The sequence below is a fragment of the Hyaena hyaena genome, unplaced genomic scaffold (genome assembly GCF_003009895.1).
Source record: "Hyaena hyaena isolate Hyena2069 unplaced genomic scaffold, ASM300989v1 scaffold_32, whole genome shotgun sequence".
In the NCBI taxonomy this organism is placed as follows: domain Eukaryota; kingdom Metazoa; phylum Chordata; class Mammalia; order Carnivora; family Hyaenidae; genus Hyaena; species Hyaena hyaena.
This window is the reverse complement of record NW_024080663.1, coordinates 1,930,288-1,949,097: the sequence shown is the minus strand read 5'-3', so window position 1 is coordinate 1,949,097 and position 18,810 is coordinate 1,930,288.

Below are 18,810 nucleotides of genomic sequence, written 5' to 3'. Positions count from 1 at the left end.
AACAATGAAAATTTAAACTGCTAGGGAACTCTAACTCTTACCTCATTTATATATGAAAGTTCTGTGTAAGAATTCATTTTTTTAAAGTTTCAAAATCACTATGCTGCCCAAAGTAAGCTGGGGTATGATACTTACAAATAAACTCTTTAGTAATGTTACACACATATGAAACAGAAAAACTGAAAGATCCAAGCTAATTGTATAACAAAGAAACAGTTTCTCGCTCAAGAGAGGTACAATCCACTATATTCTGAACTAATTTGAGATGGAAGCCTTTTTTTTTTTTTTTTACCATTTACTCTTGACTTCTGTTGACCAACGAGGCACAGAAAGAGTTTCAATCCATAGCATATGTCTAAGTGTCCATCCAGCACTTTCTGATTTCATATCCTACAATAAAAATAACAGTACTTCCAGCTATCAGTCTCACCCTAGATCTGACTAAAAGTATTCAAATAGTCTCCTAAAATTTCGAGATCAGAGAAGTGCTTCTGCTGGTATTTACAAGAGGCTTTAGTTCCTAAATTTTGAAAACCCCCTTTGACTCTGTTAAGTTTCTTTGCTATTAGCTCATGGCAATAAGAAGTATGTTCAAGGAATATCCTCCCCAAATAACACAAAGTCTGCATTTTCCAATCTTCATAGCACCCCGCCCCCCACCAGTAAGACACTCTTCAAACATCATTCCTTCTCTGGAGTGATCCAGTTAATCTAGCTAATGAACTCCTCAATCTTCAAGCCCCAGCTCAAGTGTGTCCTATGACCAAACCCTTCTTCACTGACTATTTTTTGTAGGCTCTACCATATTGACACATGGTTCTTCTCTTCTTTGATCTGTGGTTCAGAAAACTAACCTGTGTCAACTTCATCAATGGACTCATCTGCTCTTTGCCTTCTGCTTGGGTCACCCAGAATGAGTACTGATAGAGGAATGAGGAGAGTGAGGTGAGGGTTTTATCTCCTCAACCTCCTTGCTGGGGTTGGTGAGGGCTGGCTTCATCCCAGAACTGAAGACCACAACTCCTGTCCATTTTTTCCAATCAACTCTTTCAATTCCAGGACCCAGGAATTTCTATCTCACTTTATTCTATGAAGGCTGGGAATATAATGACCTATCACCCTATCTTGTTTCCCTACAGTTACCTTTTGGTAAATCATTACTTTAAAAGCCTTTTTTTTTTATAATTACTTAAGTTGAGGATGCCAGTGATTTCTTGTCAGGATCCTGACTGGGATACTTTCCCTGACCCCACTCTCTGAATCAGAGTGGACCTCTGTTTCCATTCCACTTCCAGTGCAACTTGTAGATAGGTGGCCCATACACTGTTATAATGATCTGTTTATAAGTCTGCTTCCTTTCCCAGAGTTTGAAGATCCCCTTGAATACTTGCAGTGTTTGGCATATTATAGGTACTCAGTTAAAGTCTGTGAAGACATTTCAGACACTGCTTATTTCATGAGCCTACCAACATGCTAGCAAGGCTTGTGAAGGAACAGAGCTTCGTAACACAACTACATCTAAATACACATGCCATTTCCATTCTGAGCTCTGAAAAAACCTATAAAGAGGCTTAATAGTGTCTGTATCTCTCATTTGTAAGTGAATTCTTCCAGGACAGATTTTCCCCCATGCTTACCAAGTGCCTGACAGAGAATGAGCACTCAATAAATGTTTGTGGAGTAGACAAAAGGGTCTCTGTTTTCCTTTTATGTGAAATCCAAATAGTCAGGAAAGAAACAAAGTAAATTATCTTTTGTTTTCTTTCTTTTCTTTTTTTTTTTTTTTTTTTAGCAATTGATATTTTTCTTTATACCTTAAATCTGGGAACTAGAGTGCAATGGCACTGTTAATTCCAAAATGCTCAAAAGTTAGATCAAAGAAGTCCAGCACGGATAGCTAAAGTAAAGTTTCCTTTTCTGTGTAAGATTTGCATATTATTTAATAAACTAACTAACCTTTTTATTAATATATAGGAGTACTACATTTTTTCATAGTTTCTGAGAACTTGGAAATAGAAGGAAGTCGTAGCATCTCCTCCAATCTTTCATACGTTAAAAATATTTATTGTACACCTACTATGTACCTGGCACATTTTTACAGGAAATAATACTGATGAACAACATAAACTAAAATCTCTGCACTCGTGGAGTTTACATGTTAATGATAAACATGTTAAAGATAAACAATAAGCCAGAAAAATAAGTAAAATGTGTAATGGTAACTTAGAAATAATTGCTAAGGGAAGGACTAGGAAATATCAAGAGGTTACTTCTTTTGGACCAGAAGGTCCACCACCAGGGTGCGCCTGCATGGCTCAGTTGGTTGAACATCTGACTCTTGATTTTAGCTCGTGTCTTGGTCTCAGAGTTGTGAGTTCAGGCTCTGTGTTGTGCTCTGTGCTGGGCTCCATGCTGGGTGTAAAGTCTATTAAAAAACAAATAAATTAAGTACCATCACTGTACCTTTAACGGAATGTGGCTGGCTATACCATTCTGTTTTTGGAATTAGGACATTTTAATGAGGCCTTAGAAGCTAGCTACTTGATTGAGTGAATTCCTCTAGTTGCTATATTTTTTCATACATGGAAATCAAATCTTAATTGTCCATGTCAGACAAGAAAAAGTCAAGTTAGTGATAGCCCTTTAGATTTGAAAATAAAATGTTGAGGGGTGCCTGGGTGGCTCAGTCAGTTAAGCATCCAACTCTTGGTTTCACCTCAGGTCATGATCCCATGGTTTGTGAGATCCAGCTGCATTTGTAGCTGTACACTGACAGTATGGAGTCTGCTTGACATTCTTTCTCTCTGCCTCTCCCCAACTCTTGCTCTCTCTCTCTCTCTCTCTCTTTCAAAATAAATAAATAAGCTTTAAAAAGAAAAATAAAAGAAACTGTTGAGCTTCACTAGTCATGATTTCCAAGGATATCTCAAAGACTAGTTTTTGGTTTCGTCTTTCAAACATAGTTCAGATATATGTGAACCTATTAAAAAAAAAAAAAACAATATCCTGCACTTGTTATTTCTTTACCTTTTAAAAAACATTTTCTCATATTTTATATTGCCTCTTAATTCTAGAAGTAACTTCAAAATAATAGCATTTCTCTTCTCCAAATGAGTTCACCAGGCTTCAGATGTTTAGCGAGTAGTTTGGCAGATGTTTGAATTGTAAAGTGAAGAGACACGAAAAATCTGGATAAGTACCAATGCATTTCCTTGAAAAAGCAGGCTCTCCAGGCCAAGTAAAGAACAGGTTGCTGTATCTATTTTCCTGATGATTTGGCCCTTATGACCAACATTTGACCTTGTCTTTCTACAATGCTAGTTTAATAAGAGCAATTTATAGCCCTATACATCTTCTGATAATTGAGAAAAAGCTCCTTAATCATTTCCTTCATGTTCAAATTAGACATATTACCAAGAAATTAGCACTATGTGTGTGAAAGAGCAAGAGAAGCTTTAGTTTCTAAAATGTTTTAACTTTTAAAAAGAACATGTCACCCATATATTTTGGCGATAAAGACCGGTACATGCTCATCTCTCTGTATTTAAGTAGAATTACTTACTCATTTGGACACTTGCGCTGCTTTAAAATCTTTAGCATTTTGCTGAAAATTATTTCTTTCATGTAAAATCTGAATCTCTGACTGCAGAGATCATGGAATAGTGTCCTTCTGAACAAAGAGATGGAAGAAACTATTTAATATTTTAGGACATAATTGGCCCTGGAAAAGTCTCTCTCTAAACCTAGAGCATTCTTTCTTAACCAAAGGCAAAAACATGGAATCTGGTCCTATGAAATGTCTTGTTCAATGCAGAAGGTAGCTAACAGCCCACATTTACAATGAAGCAACTATTGTTAAACCCTTTCAGTGTCCTGGACAACATCTCATCTCTAGGTTCAGCAGCCCACAGATCCTGTCACCTATATTAAATTATAATTTTTAAGTCTTAAGGGAACCTAATCAGAAAATCATAGGCAAGTGGGAACGGATCCAGATGTTTTAGGATTTCATAGCTATCCTTATCATTTTAAATACCCAACATTTTGCTGTGCCATGTGGCCTTCTAGATAGGGAGATAAGTGAAAATTTTAATCAGAAAAGTAAATGATCATAGACTGTAGATAATGTCAGAAGGAAAGATACAGCAGAATGAATGGAAAATGTTAGCAAGGGCTAGAGACTGGAGGCAGGGAGATGGATTACCAAAGATATTTGGCTGGAGATAGAAAAAAAAAAAATGTAAGTAGCAAATATCAATTAGCTTTCCTCTCCTGTGTAGTGTTAGTGAACAGTGGACTGAGAATGAATGATGACTCCACGCCACTGGTGCCATCATCACCATTGCACAGTCTGTCATAAGAGGGAGAATATGACAGCACATCACTCTATGAGCCCCAGAAATGGAGGAAGTCTTAATGAAAATACTTGTCCCATCTCCAAGCCTGTACACTAAGCTGGTGGACACATTTAAGATCTAAATTTGGCACCAAGATATATGTGTGGGGAAGATGAGGACAATATGTTCAGTTTTATAAACAACTACTGAACTCATGTTGCCTTTTGCTAAATGTGTTACAGTAATTCAATGGTAAGAGAGCCAGAGTTCATATCTCAGACATGTTCATGCAGGCTAGGAAAGGGGAAAGAGCCAAGCTGGGGACATCTCAGATCTCAAAGGAGACATTGCATTATTATGGGATTTTAAAAAATTATTGTATCTGTGTATTTAATTGAACTTATGAGTCTCATAGACATATATGTCTGCCAAAACGTGCACTAATTTTCCATCACAAGGTCACCCACCTAACAAATGTCTCTCAATTATCCATGTGTGGTGATGAGTGCTGCAAAATTCCCTAAATATTTTGGGAAATCCATCCCTCATCTTCATCTTCACACATCTTAAATCTGTCCATGGGGTGAGGATTAGAGAAATGGCTTCTCTCTGCTGTGGTTAAATTGGTAGAAAGTAGTAAAAGTGTTAAAAGAGTGGTGTACTTTTACATTTCTCATTTGGAATTAATAAAGCATAATTTTCTATGGACTCCTTGTGGTACTACAGAAGTCAGGTTCTGAATATATAGATCAGCTATATTTTAAAATAAATAAGCCTTTGACTTAAGAGACTTAATAACAACCCAGCATTACAAGCCTTATTCCTGGAGGAAAATGTATTATGAGTGTTCAAATAAAATTTCCAAACATCACTTTATCAGTGTGGAATTGCAGGATGGTGAAAATTGGAGTCCTGTCTGTTCTATCTGTGAAGTGTTGGTAGAGATGGGTGGTCTAATGGCAGTGTAAAGTACTTTGGAAATTTCACAGGCTTTACCATTTAGGAGCCATGAGTTCCTTGGGCTTGATACTTGATGTCTATGAACCTCAGTTTCTACCACTGGAAAAAAGAGATGCTAATAAAAACTCTTGATAAGAGTTTTGTGAGGATTAAATGAGAAATGTATAGGAAGTGCCATGGCATCCAACATGTACTCAAGAAATGATAATGCTTTTTGTCATAGTATTACCCCTCTTTCATTCTGTTGTGCTGTAACGCCATTTCCAGGTCCTTTTCTCTCCAGCTTGATGATACTTTCTAGTTTCTTCCATACCTATCTCTACATCCTTGCTTTCTATCTAGACCTGAATAACCATTAGTTATGGTCTACCACTGAACTGGATTCTTTCCTAACATCCACTTCCCCTGAAAGCACTTTTTTTTTTTTTTTAAGGAAGCTTTCTATAGGTCAGCACACCTCCTCTCTGTCAAAATTTACCATATAATTCACAAATACTATAATCTCATTTTATCTTTTCAATAACCTATGCAGAATTATGTACTGGCAAATCTGAGGCTGGGTGTGATTATATAATGTGCCCACAGTGGAAGAGCTGGTATATAAAATCCCTCTATCTGTAATATTATAGTTTTCAGTTAAGGTTAGAGAGAACAGTTTTCCTTTTGGAGTAAGCAGAAGGGGAAAAAAGCAGAAAAGAAATCACAGACTTCGAGAAGTGAAAAAAAGAGGAAGAAAAGGAAATGAATTATGCACGTGGCTCACCTGATCCAAATTCCCGCCATCCACACATCAAGAGGTTGTTCAGGTATTTAATCATTGATGGCCATGTCTTTGCAAACAAATTTTAGTGTGCGGGTCCCTTTTCTATACCTTGTCAGAGATGTAATGGCATAACATGATAGATTTGTTCACAGATCATGTTGGCAGTACATAGTTTAGTGAAAACTTAGCACTCAAGATATGTAGCCTACTTTGCTGGGTTCAGGTACTGCGGCAGATCGTGGGCTTTTCGCAGAAGCGCAGGACATCTCTCACTCTGCTTTCCTAGCTCCAGCATTCCTTGCTTAAAACAGGAAAAAACAGAAACAAAAAAACAAGGTGACATGTCTGTTGCTTCCCTCTGAGACATACCGTAAAATACTTCTATCGCCACTCACACTTTGAGTGATTTCCTTTTAGGCCTGGCCCTCCTCTGAGATTTTCAGGTAAACAGCATGAGATTAGTATATGGGATGCATAGTAGAAAGCATCAATGCTTTTTACTTCAACGTTCTTATTAAAATAAAGCCATAGAAAATAAGGTTAATGTCACACTGATTTTGAGTATCACTATAAGAATAAGTTATTACAAAAGAATCCTAATATCAGGGGAAATCTCAACAATCTACATTTTACCTCCAAAGAGTGGATTTTACAGGAAAACCTCTATGTTCTGAAATACGTGTACTATTCCAGGCAGTCAGTTTCCTTCAATGGTTCTGTCTACACAAGTACATCAAGACTGTGTCTTAAAACCTGTGGTTTTTTTTCTGAGACTAAAGTTTCCTAGCTTGGCAACCATGTGGCACAGAGACCATTAGTTTAAGTCCATTGATTCTTTCCTGATTTTGGCACTGCACTGGAACGGCTCCCACTCCAGAATCAAGAAGGGAAGGAAAAGAGAATTGAAAAGACATGAAGGAAGGGAAGGAGAGAAAGAGAGATTACTGACAAAACACTACTTGAAAACCAATGTTACCAATCCAGTCATTGTCACTCGATTTAAAATGGCACAATTTAAAATTCATAATAAAGTGTATTTTAACTGTGAAGTACACAGGTTTTGAAACATTTTTCTCTTGCAAAAATATGAATGCTATGATATAGATGTTTCTTTTTTCCCTACGTGTTAACCTTTGAAGGTAGCTTTACTCTGAATTATATGAAGTTGTAGTTATCAGCCACATCCAATTAAAAATGCTAAGCCGGTTTCATCTTGAAAAAGAGACACTGACAATATCTAAATATATATATATATATGATAAATTAGTTATTGTCAAAGCTATGGCCTCTCATTATTGTGCTTATACAACAGTGTCATCTAGTGGACACTGGTCAGGCAAGTTGTAGCCAAGATTCCTGAAGGAGCTTATTTAAAATGAGATAGTATTAAATGAAAATATGCTTTCTCTTTTTCAATTTCCTGAAACTGAAGCAATTTAAATAATTATTTCTAATCCAGGCTATCATTTCGATTTATTTTTTTCCCAGAATAGTAAAGGAACTGAGAACTTTCTATGCCTACAGAAAGAAAAATAATTTTAAGATAATTTTTCTTTTTTTAAGATAGCAAAGAACAAAAGCAAATAGCCAAATTACAGTAATAGGTAGATGTCAGTATATGTATAACAATTAGGAGGAAGATGCTGAAGCTGAAAGATTATCAGGCAGGATTTCAGCCTTTAAATCTCAATGAATAGTGGCTATATAAACAAAACAACAAAACAAAGGCAATATATGAGGATTCTGTTGTCTTATTTCCAAAGCTTTGCCATTTTCCTAGTTACATTTTTGCACATTTAAATAGAAAATATGTCTCTTTTAAAACAGAACTTTTCAAAAGCTCATCATTAAAAAAAAAGCAGAAAATGCCATTCATTTTGAGTTAAATTTCTGTTTTGTCAAAGCCACTTAGCTTTAATTTTTCTGTAAATTAAATCTCGAAAGTACATAATGGGCACTGTAACACACTCCATAATTTTGCTGATTCCCTGCATTTTTATTGAAAAATATGGAAAAACTGCATATTCTAAAAAATATCCAAAAGTTAGGCTTTTCAGCATTTCATCAACATAAATATGGACAGTCATTTTTTTTTAACCACAATACAGGATCATGTGAATTTTTTTATTAGTTAAGCAGCTATTAGCACCCCATGCCCATCCCCTTGCCCTGTGCTTTGAAACCACTAAGGTAGGAAGCTGTTTTAAAGCTTTTCTGTTTCAGAGAAAGAGAAGAAAAAGGCATATTAAGGCTGTTAAGTATAAAGTTTCTGTTTTTCAAGTCTCTAATTCCAGTTTCCTATTTCATTTTCTCTAAGTGAATGTTTTACGCCAATTTGATATCTTTGATAGCATAGCATTATTTGGTTTGAAAACATTAAAGCGATACTGTAAGAACAAATGCTACTAAATTTATAACTCTTTGGATACAATGTATATTTTCCTGTCTGCTGGGATTAAATGCCTCACCTGATACACTGTGGCAGCTGATTTACAGAACAATGGTGCCATCGGTATGCTATATCTGTATGTTATTCTTGAAAGTTCTTGCCTGACTGCTCCTCTGCATCATTATTAAGAAAATATCTAATTATTGAGGTAATTTGCCAGTTGGGAGTAATCTAAGCATTTAGCAAAGTTGACTATTTAAAACAGACTATTTTTTCTTCACTAAGTAGAAAAGACTCAGCCCTGCCCTAATACTAAGTGACCTTTGCCTTTAGCTTTTGCCCATATAATGCAAATAAATTAATTAAAAATTTCATTTGTCTTCTGAATGTAATTTTTATTGCATATTAATTCAAATTAGGAGGTTGTTGGTACTTATACTGATGGGTTCATAATTCTCATGTAAAACTCACTAATTCCCTGGTGTGTAAAACTTGTCCTAACTAAGTAGAGATGTCCTATTTTAAAATATATTTGCAGGGTATGTTTATTTGAAATGTTGTTTTAAAATCACAGTACTTGTAAATTAATGTTGTAGAAATGTGCAAATTATTTGGGCCTTTCAGAGAGAAAGAAAATCTAGAATTTGGATGTCACCAGCAGAAGATAGATTCTTTGCAAGTATGTACAGTTTTTTTTTTTTTTTTTAATTTTGCAGAGTAAGTGAGTACTTTGTACTCGCTCAAAATTAAATTTGCAAGTCATAGAACTGAACTGAGAGCTGACAGGCAAGGCCCAGGTTTGGTATTTTCAGCTGAATCTTATCCTATCCATCAATATTTATTGAGTACCTACCAAAGACTATGAAAGGCACGTGGACAGAATTGAAAATAGGATATATGTCCTATGACCTTCCCAAACCTTACAATTCAGGTGAAGAAATAAAACATACATAAGTGAGAAATTAAATGGCAATGCAAGATTTAAATAACAGTTCAATTCGATAATAGACATGTCACAGAGAGGTTCATGCTCATTTATCATATAAATAGTCCAGGAATTGAGAAAATCCCCTACCTACAGAAGCAGGAGATTTTGTGATAAATTCTGAAGAGCAGATTACTAATAAAGGTCTTCGTAGGGCAGATGTACAATTAAGAGAAAGCAAAAGGTACCTGTGACTTCACAGTCCATTCCTCCTTTTGTTTTCCATGGGAATTTTAGTAATGAGTACAAACCGGCAGTGGAAACCAACTTTTCACTGTAGATGAATGGAATTTACTTGATTTCTATGGAAATATCAACTTTCTGAGGAAAATCAGTTTCAATATCTATCCCTTTTAAGGATAGGTACTACTCAGCAGATAAGGCACACAATTGGTTGGTTTCCATTCATAAGTGGCAAACTACATCCCTGACACCTTAACAGGACATTGATTACTGAGCAACCAGAAATCTGATGAACTTGAAAGCAGTCATTCTGATCTAGTTTTGAGTCAGAGACTCCTTGGAAAATCAGATCAGTACCAGGAACACTTTCTGAAAAAAAGAGACATCCTCATAAAATATTGTTCTGCTGCTCAGATTACTTCTTCCTGGTGTTGTTGTATTCCTGAAATACTAATACATACCTGGTGATGCTTTCTTCTACTACATTTGGATAATAGATAAATAAATTTTAAAAGGTGAACAACTCTTTAAGAAAGTAAATGACTCTATGCATTATTCTATCTCAATTACCTAACATCATGTAAATTTTTATATTATTTTTAGTAATTCACCTATTCCTTGAAGATTGCATAATTTAATTATATATGTAAAACACTAGTACAGTATTTTATTAAAAAGCTGACTAATTTTTATATCATTACATCATTGGCTCTTGGTCCAAGAGATATATCATTTCTTTTTCCATCTACACTGACCATGACTATTTTGATTCATAAGACAAACTAATTTGATTTTATAAATAAGTTTTCTCAAGTGTAATTGCTGTCATCTAATCTATACTTTCAATCAAATAGTCCACATTTTCTTACAGTAAAAGTTACTACATACTTTACCAGAAACTTCTGTTTTAAGTAGATAATAGAAATTAAGAACAGTAATGTGTATTCTGAGAAGGAATAAGGAAATGAAGAAACATCCTCACTTCAACTGTGTGTATTTTTCTAAATCAAATTATGAATTTAGAATCTATAGTTGTTGGTGGACAGAGTGTAGAACATTTAGAAAAACTTACTGGTGGTTGGTGAGAAATTCAATCATTCATTTATGCTTTCAATTCATCCATTCCTTCAATTGTTTATTCAATGAAGATGTATTGATTAGTACTAGATCTTTACTAGGGCTACAAATTTATCTAAAGGAAATGAAAGACAAATAAGAAACACATACGAGTCAATGTTTAGACTGAAGTTAACTCAGTTGCTACACTTTGTACAGCAGAGGTAGGGTACATAGCAAGGATTCTCTCCCCTTTCCTGCCCCTCTGGAATACCCCAATCTCAACTTATTTTAATAATGTTGCTGTGGGCCCAGACAAGTCCACACTACTGATCATTCACCAGAGTTCAAATTAAAATCTCTAATAATTCATTGGTTCATATTTTTTAAATAACAGTTTGGGTTTCACTACTGTTTGTAAAGTAATACTGATGTATAAAATTGGAATATTATAGATGAGTTTAAGAAAAAATTTCATCTTAGAGCTCCGGGGTGCTCAGTTGTTAAGCTTCTGACTTTGGCTCAGGTCATGATCTCATGGTTTTGAGTTCATTCCCAGCATTGGGCTCTCTGCTGTTGGTGCAGAGCTGGCTTCAGATCGTTTGTCTCCACCCTCCCCCCCCCCACCACCAGCACCTTCCCCGCTTGCCTTGCACTCTCTCTCTCTCAAAAATAAATATTTTTTAAAAAGAATAAAATTCATGTTGATACACTCTATCAAACAAGAAAGAAGAATCACTGTATATTTTATTTTATTTTTCTCTATTGTGTATGTGTGTGTGTATTCTTGTCTCTAAAACTATATAAATATATAGTTTTTGTTTTGTTTTTTTCCATAATTGAGAGTACACCACAAAATAAGTTTATTTTTAACACATCCTTCAAATGAACCTAGGAACTAGTGTTACATGATTTGGGGCTTAGAGAAAGCAATCCTCCCTAAGGCAATCCTGGGACAGACTATCCAAAAAGGCACAGAGGAAGCGCTTTCTCTTATATGCTGAGGGAACATCCATTTCCAAGGCTCAAGGGAGAAGAGGTTTGTTCACTTTGTGCCATTATGTTAATGTCATCATATTATGTTACTTGAGTGCTTGAGCTCAACTGCATATGGCTCTTTCCTTATTATGCCCTGGGGACACTCATCCTAAGGCCACAATTCCCATCCTGTCCAGACCTCTTCTCTGCCATGACTCTGGGAACATGAGTCCTTTGAAGTTTTGATGTGAGTCAGCCTGTTGATTTTTTGAAACCAAAATAAATGAGCAGTTATAACCAAATTCTACTGTTCTAGGAACATTATGCAATAATATTATAGCCTTGGAACATTCTACTTTATGTGAGAGAGCAGTTTTTCTCCAATACTAGTTAGGGTTTCTTAAGAAGAGAATTTTTGTTAGGGAATTGTTTTGGTTACAGTGAGAGGAAAGATAAACAAATGGTTTCCTGAGCTGATGCCAGAGTAAAGACAGGAAGGGCAAACTATTGAAGCAAGTAGCCAGTAATGGAAAGCATTGCCTAATGAGACCCAGCCCAAAGTACTGTGTAAGGCTCTGGGTGATGAGACCCAGTAGTTGAGGAGATTAAACTGTTTCTAGGGCAGACAACTGTTTAATAGAGTGGGGACCCCTCTGTTTCCAAGAAAGAGGATTTGACAAAGGGCATTACTTTTTCATCAAAGCATAAAGAAGGCATTTCTGAAAAATAGTGTATCATACTCATCAGTTTACACTATTAGTCCCCAATGGCTATTCAGCTTCTCAGAGACTACTGACCCACCTTGCTTATTATCTCTGTAGCCTAGAAGACTTTTTACATGGAAGCTCAACACCAGGCAATCAGTAACCCACAGAAAATTGCTCCCTAGCAGAATTCTTCTAGCATTGTATACCTTCTCAACCATATGTAAGAATAGTTTTAAAACTTAGCCCCCTGATGCATTTTTCTGGTCACCAGTTACCATTATAGTTCCTCCAAAGAGTAACCCAAGGGTGTTTTGCCATCCTAGACATTGTCCAGCTTTTCTCCTTCAACCTATCTTTAATATGATCTAAGAGGATTCCATCAGAGAGAAGATTTCAGAGGTCTGCATCTATCCGTGAGATAAACTTATCACAATAATGGAGATGTAAATAGCTTTCTTTCCACGAACTTGAAAGAAATCTATCGTTAAAATCATGCCTTTTTCAGAACCTCAGTAATGATTCCACACTTTGTATGAAGCCAGATGAGAGATTCATTTTTTTAAGACTCTGCTATCACTCAGAGCTCATTTAATATCTACTGTTTCCATAGGTATTTGGTTCTGGGTTACCTCCTCCACCAGATAACCTTCTGGAATGTCAAGATTATGTCTTCTCCACCTTTGTTACTCTGCAAAATTAAGAATAGATGCTTTTCTATGTAGTCATAATGCATGCATAATGTAAGCAGTATATCTCAAATGTAGCAAGCATTCCAGTTATGAAGAACAGGCAAAAGCTGGGGGCACCTGGGTGGCTCACGCAGTTAAGCGTCTGACTTCAGCTCAGGTCATGATCTCACAGTTCGTGGATTTGAGCCCTGCATCCGGGGTCTGTGCTGACAGCTCAGAGCCTCGAGCCTGCTTTGGATTCTGTGTCTCTCTCTCTCTGCCTCTCCACCACTTGTGCTCTGTGTCTCTCTCAAAAACAAAATAAACATTAAAAAAAACCTTTAAAAACAGGCAAAAGCTTAGCTATGCTTTTAGAAGTTGGGAATGTGGTTAATTTCAGAAGAATGGCTATGAACAGGAGAGGAAATAAGGGCCTTTGAGGAGCTGGTGGTAATGAATTTTTGACATGGGAGCTAGTTATACAGGTGTATTCAGTCGAGCTGTAAACTTATGTGCACTTTTTTTATTATATTTCAATAAAGTGAAAAAATATATATGCCAAGTGCTATAGATAAGACTTACAATTGTTTTTTTTTTTCCTTTTTTTCACCTAATACTTTAATGATGATGTCTTTTAAAAGAACATGGTAACTTTGGTGAGTGACTGGATAGAGGAGGTATATTTGGTAAATTTTATAATGAAATTAAATGCATATTTAGTTGTATAATTAAATTTCACTCAGATGCTCTCCAGAGTTCTACTTTAGTACCCCTGATGAAAAACATGTTCAACTAATTATACTGCATATATATAGATATGGGTGTATATACACACACATACATGACTTCATAATGTTATCACAATTTTTATCAATTAGATTAATATTTACATATGTAAACTAGCTATTTTGAATGAAATGTTGACTCCTGAAGATTATGTGATTAGTCAGTAGGTCAAGAAAATTATAATGAAATACTTTAATCTGGCTCCCTTTTGAGAATGTATTCATTCATTTATTCAACAAATATTTATTATGCCATGCTTAGAGATAGAGATACAAAGATAAGTAAAACATGGCACTGTCCCAAAAATTCAGTCTGTTAGGGAAGACAAGCATATAAATACATAATTTCAATGGAATGTAATTAAACCTCTACAAGGTATTTGTAGTGTAAAGGAATACATTATTTTTCTGTAAAGGGCAATCAAAAGGTTTAGTAGAAAATGAGCCTCTTGAACCAGGTATTGAAATGGAAGAGTGAGAGAATATCAGATGACCTGAAGGCTTGCAGAGAAAGAAGTCATTGCAAACAGAGATAAAAACGAAAGAGAAAAAAAAATCTTGTAGTCCATTTTATCATTGGCTACTGGATGAATGCTGGAAGGGCCAAGGCTTTGGGCAGTGCTTAAGGTTTTAAGGAACTATAACCTCATAACTTTTATATAACATTTTATAAAACATTTAAAATCTCTACCCCATTCTACTCTCTTTCTCTCTCTCTCTTGCTCTCACTCTCTCTCTCTCTCATATCCTCATTCTAGCTCTCTCTCCATTTTCTTTCTTCTACTTAATATGACACTCCAACTGGAATCTTTTTTGTGCATAAATTGTTCCTGCTTATCTGAAATGTTTATACATCACACCCATACCTAGTCATCTTTTTTTTGAAGTTTATTTATTTTATTTTGAGAGAGAGAGAGGGGGAGAATGAGCAAGGGAGGGGCAGAGAGAGAGTCTCAAGCAGGCCCATACTGTGAGCACAGAGCTCACAGGGTTCAAACTCAGGGCTCAAACCCCCAAACCACAAGACTCTGACCTGAGCCCAAATCAAGAGTCAGATGCTCAATGAACTGAGCCACCCAGGCACCTCCATACCTGGACACCTTAATGGCCTACATCCTCTCCAGATTTAGATACACCAAAATAGTTTTGCAATAGATCATACCTTTGAAAAACTTAGTAGTAGTGGCAACTTCAATTCAAATTCTAGATCTCATCTTTTGCTATCCAAGTACATCTACAGAAATTCACAGAAGCACAAAGAAAAGATCACCTGAATGGTGTTCTTTTTGTTATTACCTATTACTAATATTCAAATACCTTTTGGTGTCCTTACAGCAAAAGTCACCACCTCAAAAGCTTATACAGGCCAGGTGAGCACCATATGTAAACAGACATAAGAAAGACAAGGATACAAGCTTTATGGTGAATGGCAGTTGTCACTGAACTTCAATGTCAGGGAGAGAGTAGGGGTAGGGAATCTTGAAAACTAGAGAGTGCACACCACTCTTAAAATGGACACTTTCTATTAGCTCCAGCCAATTATTGCCAAATAGGAATATGAATTCCGTGTTAACAGATATTTGCATTTTTAAAGAGAAAATTCAAATTTTGTGTGAAATCTCTCAATTTTTAAATGTGATCAGTGAATAAAAATGTTCAAAACTACATTGGGTGGGTCAAATTAAACATGTCTGAGGGTATTATCAGCCATCAGGCCACTAATTCATATCCTCTGTCTTATAGGTAAATACACTCTGTTCACTTCTAAATTGGTGACCTCCTACTTGTTGATTATGTTCTCCCAGTAACGATAGATTCTCCAGAGGCAGGAACTGGCATCTTAGAAGTCTTTTGGTGCTAACAGCATATGATAAAATCTCCCTAATTTATTACTGTTGAATTAAAATTGCAAAGTGGATTTTTAAGGCACAAGATTCATCACATGACACATCATCTCCTTAGCCTTACTTGATTGGTTGTATTTTCTACCTTGGAAAAGGATGTTTTCACAGTAATGTAAAAATTCAGTTTTTCCTACTGATTAGTAAGTTGCCTAGGAATCCCCTCCCACATCGGATTTTGGCACAGTTAGTTCAGTTCAATAACACATAAGATCTTGGTTCTGCATTCAAATTCTTGATTTCCTTCTTTTTAGTTGACCTAAGCCCAGTTACATTTTCTCTCTAGCTCTCCTTTTCTTCGTGTGCAAAATGGAGTTGATAATAAATCTACCTTAGAGGGTTGTTTGTGAAGAGTTTAAGTGATATTAATCAGAAAAGTGCTTGAGACAATGCCTGTAATGAGATTCTGAGGTTGTTGTTATAAACAGTTGAATTGATTATAACCTCTGAAAAGAAGATCTATCTGGAAAGAAATGACATCAGGTAAATTGATAAATCTCTCTCTCCATCAGAGATGTAGCTGGGCTTTATTCACGGTCAGTGCTTGGATTTAAATGACACTTTAATACATCAAACCTCTGCTAAAAACTAAAAATAATAATAATAATAAAGAAACAATACAACCACCATGACTCAACAACAGATCTTCATTCTTTCAGAAGCCAAGGCGCCATCATCTTTCAGTTTAATCTGAGCATCATTCGCCTTGTAAGTTTGCTCATAACCCTGGCATTGCCAATTTAACACCTAAGTGGAAAAGAAATACACTCCAGGATTTCAGTGATATCTCAGAATGACTCCTCCTAAGCCAGCCCTCTGACTACATTAGGATGGCATTAAAATATGACGACATTCTCTCTTTTGGAGAAGGACAGAGGAGAAAGTTCCATCTTCTCAGCCTCACGTTTGTCTTCACAGCCACCACACCTTTTCATGCAATTCTTTTTAGAATGTAATGACAGAGTGAAGCCAATAGAGAAAAGTTCCAACGAATGGAATTGCCATAGCAACACCCTACATTTCTCATCAGGTTTGGTCTTGTGTGGATCGTCACATTAAAGCTTGTTTTTCAGCGTGGTGAAAGCCATGGCTGTAATCTTCCGTGTGAAAATCTCTGTGGCCCATCCAGAAGTTAAAAATAGAAGAGAATAATTTGAATTAGTTCATGAACATAAAAATCTGGAATTGCAGCTCTGCCACAAATGGAATTAACTCCTAGATCACAGACATTTGAGGCCACTTACATTTCTCCCTACAGTTTCAAATTGGATTCAGTACTTGTCATCATGACTTATTATTTGTAGAGTGCTGACCAAATACTTGGTTCCTCCATCCTGAGCAAAACAAACGGTACAGTACTCATCTCATTCAAGGGACAAAATACAGAAGCTTAACACTGAAGAAGAATCTGTACAAAGGCTTGTGTGTGAGAGAGAGGGGGATGGAGAGAGAAATGAGATTTGTTTTTCTAATAACTAGAAAATTAGAGTATCTTAGGTCTTCTGTAGCCAATAAAGCATTATATTTAAAAAGCTTTGCATTTGAGGGTTCTGCTCCATGATGAATTCATACTTAAAACAATAACAACAAAGTAAGAATTCTCAGAAAAGTAACTACATTAAGTGGTTTTTAAAACAATGTTCTTCCAGGGTTGCAAACTAGCCCTTGTTAGGAAGCCTAATTTTTCACTTCAGCTGTTAAAATCAGGACATCTGAAATATAGGGAATATGAATATTAGCAATACTTTTCCAAGGTATCATCTATCGTAGTTATAAAAATGAGATGTATTCTCAAGGAAATGAATCACACATTCTTAATTTACCCCAATAAGTTGTCTGTCATATCAACATTTTACATGTTGCAATTTAAGGGCATACCCAGTTATTAGTTACCAAAAACCTAAACTCATAATAAAAATTATTGAAAACATGCTGTGCCATTTTTTGTAGTAGTAGGATATTAGAAAGCCATCATCACTGTCAAGGAATATAAACTTGAACCACAATTATTAATTCAAGGACTAATTAAATTATAATTACAGAATTGCTACCTAGAATTTACAGAATTAGTAAAATAGAAAAAAGATGAACCTGTAGGTATGCAACATTAGGTTGTTTTTTAAAATAAAGAGATTGAAAACCAAACTATCAGTACATAAAAATATATGTACTATTAAAGTTGATCATTTTCAAAAACTTATCCATTTAGTATCAGCATGACTTTGGAGTAAAGACTTCCCTCCGTTTTATGCAAGAAAACAGAGCAATTATTGCATTTTAAGCATTCCTTCTCTGGAACTGAAACAGACATAGTCATGCAATTGACATATTTTCACAGCCGTTGGCAATGATACATGCAATTTTAATCGCGGATATTAATTCTCTTCTTTAAACCTCTAGCCCACCCCTCTAACTACTCTATTACTTCACCCTAGTATTTATTTCACTGCCACAAGCAGTGATGCATGGAAATTAAAATATAGATATTCATTATTTTTCTGCTTTTGCCTCAGTGCATAAAATTTTCACTTGTATGATGTTATGAGGTAAAAATTTCATGATAGGCTTACCATCATGTGATCTCGAGCTTGTAGTGATTAAATGTTATGAGGGTTTGGCATAAAGATATCAACCAGCAAGGATGAGCTACAGTCACTGGTGACAGGGAGGATGACAGCTGTGAAATAACCTATGATCTTCAGGAAAAGTCAGCATTATACACTGTAACCTTAACTATCACTTTGAAAGCTAAAGTTCCCCAATGAAAAGACCAGAAATTCAATTGTTTTCAAATGACATATTGGGTTACAGTATTTTTGTCAGCAATTACTTTGTCACAAAATCGTTTCTTCTTTTTTTTCCTCCTGTAGAGTTAGTGATGGGGACGCTGGCTTTTCCCAAAATAACCTTTAATTATAGTTTTTGATCTTGACATTCTTGAAAAATGCCCTACTGGCTAGTCTTCTGTAAGTACCATCTGTAAGTTTTGATCATAAACTAACTGGTCCTAGAATCTGCCTGGCAAAAAGCATTACGAGACAATTTGGAAAAAGTCAGGCATAGTCAATTTTCACAGTCTTGAAACTTGAAATGATTTC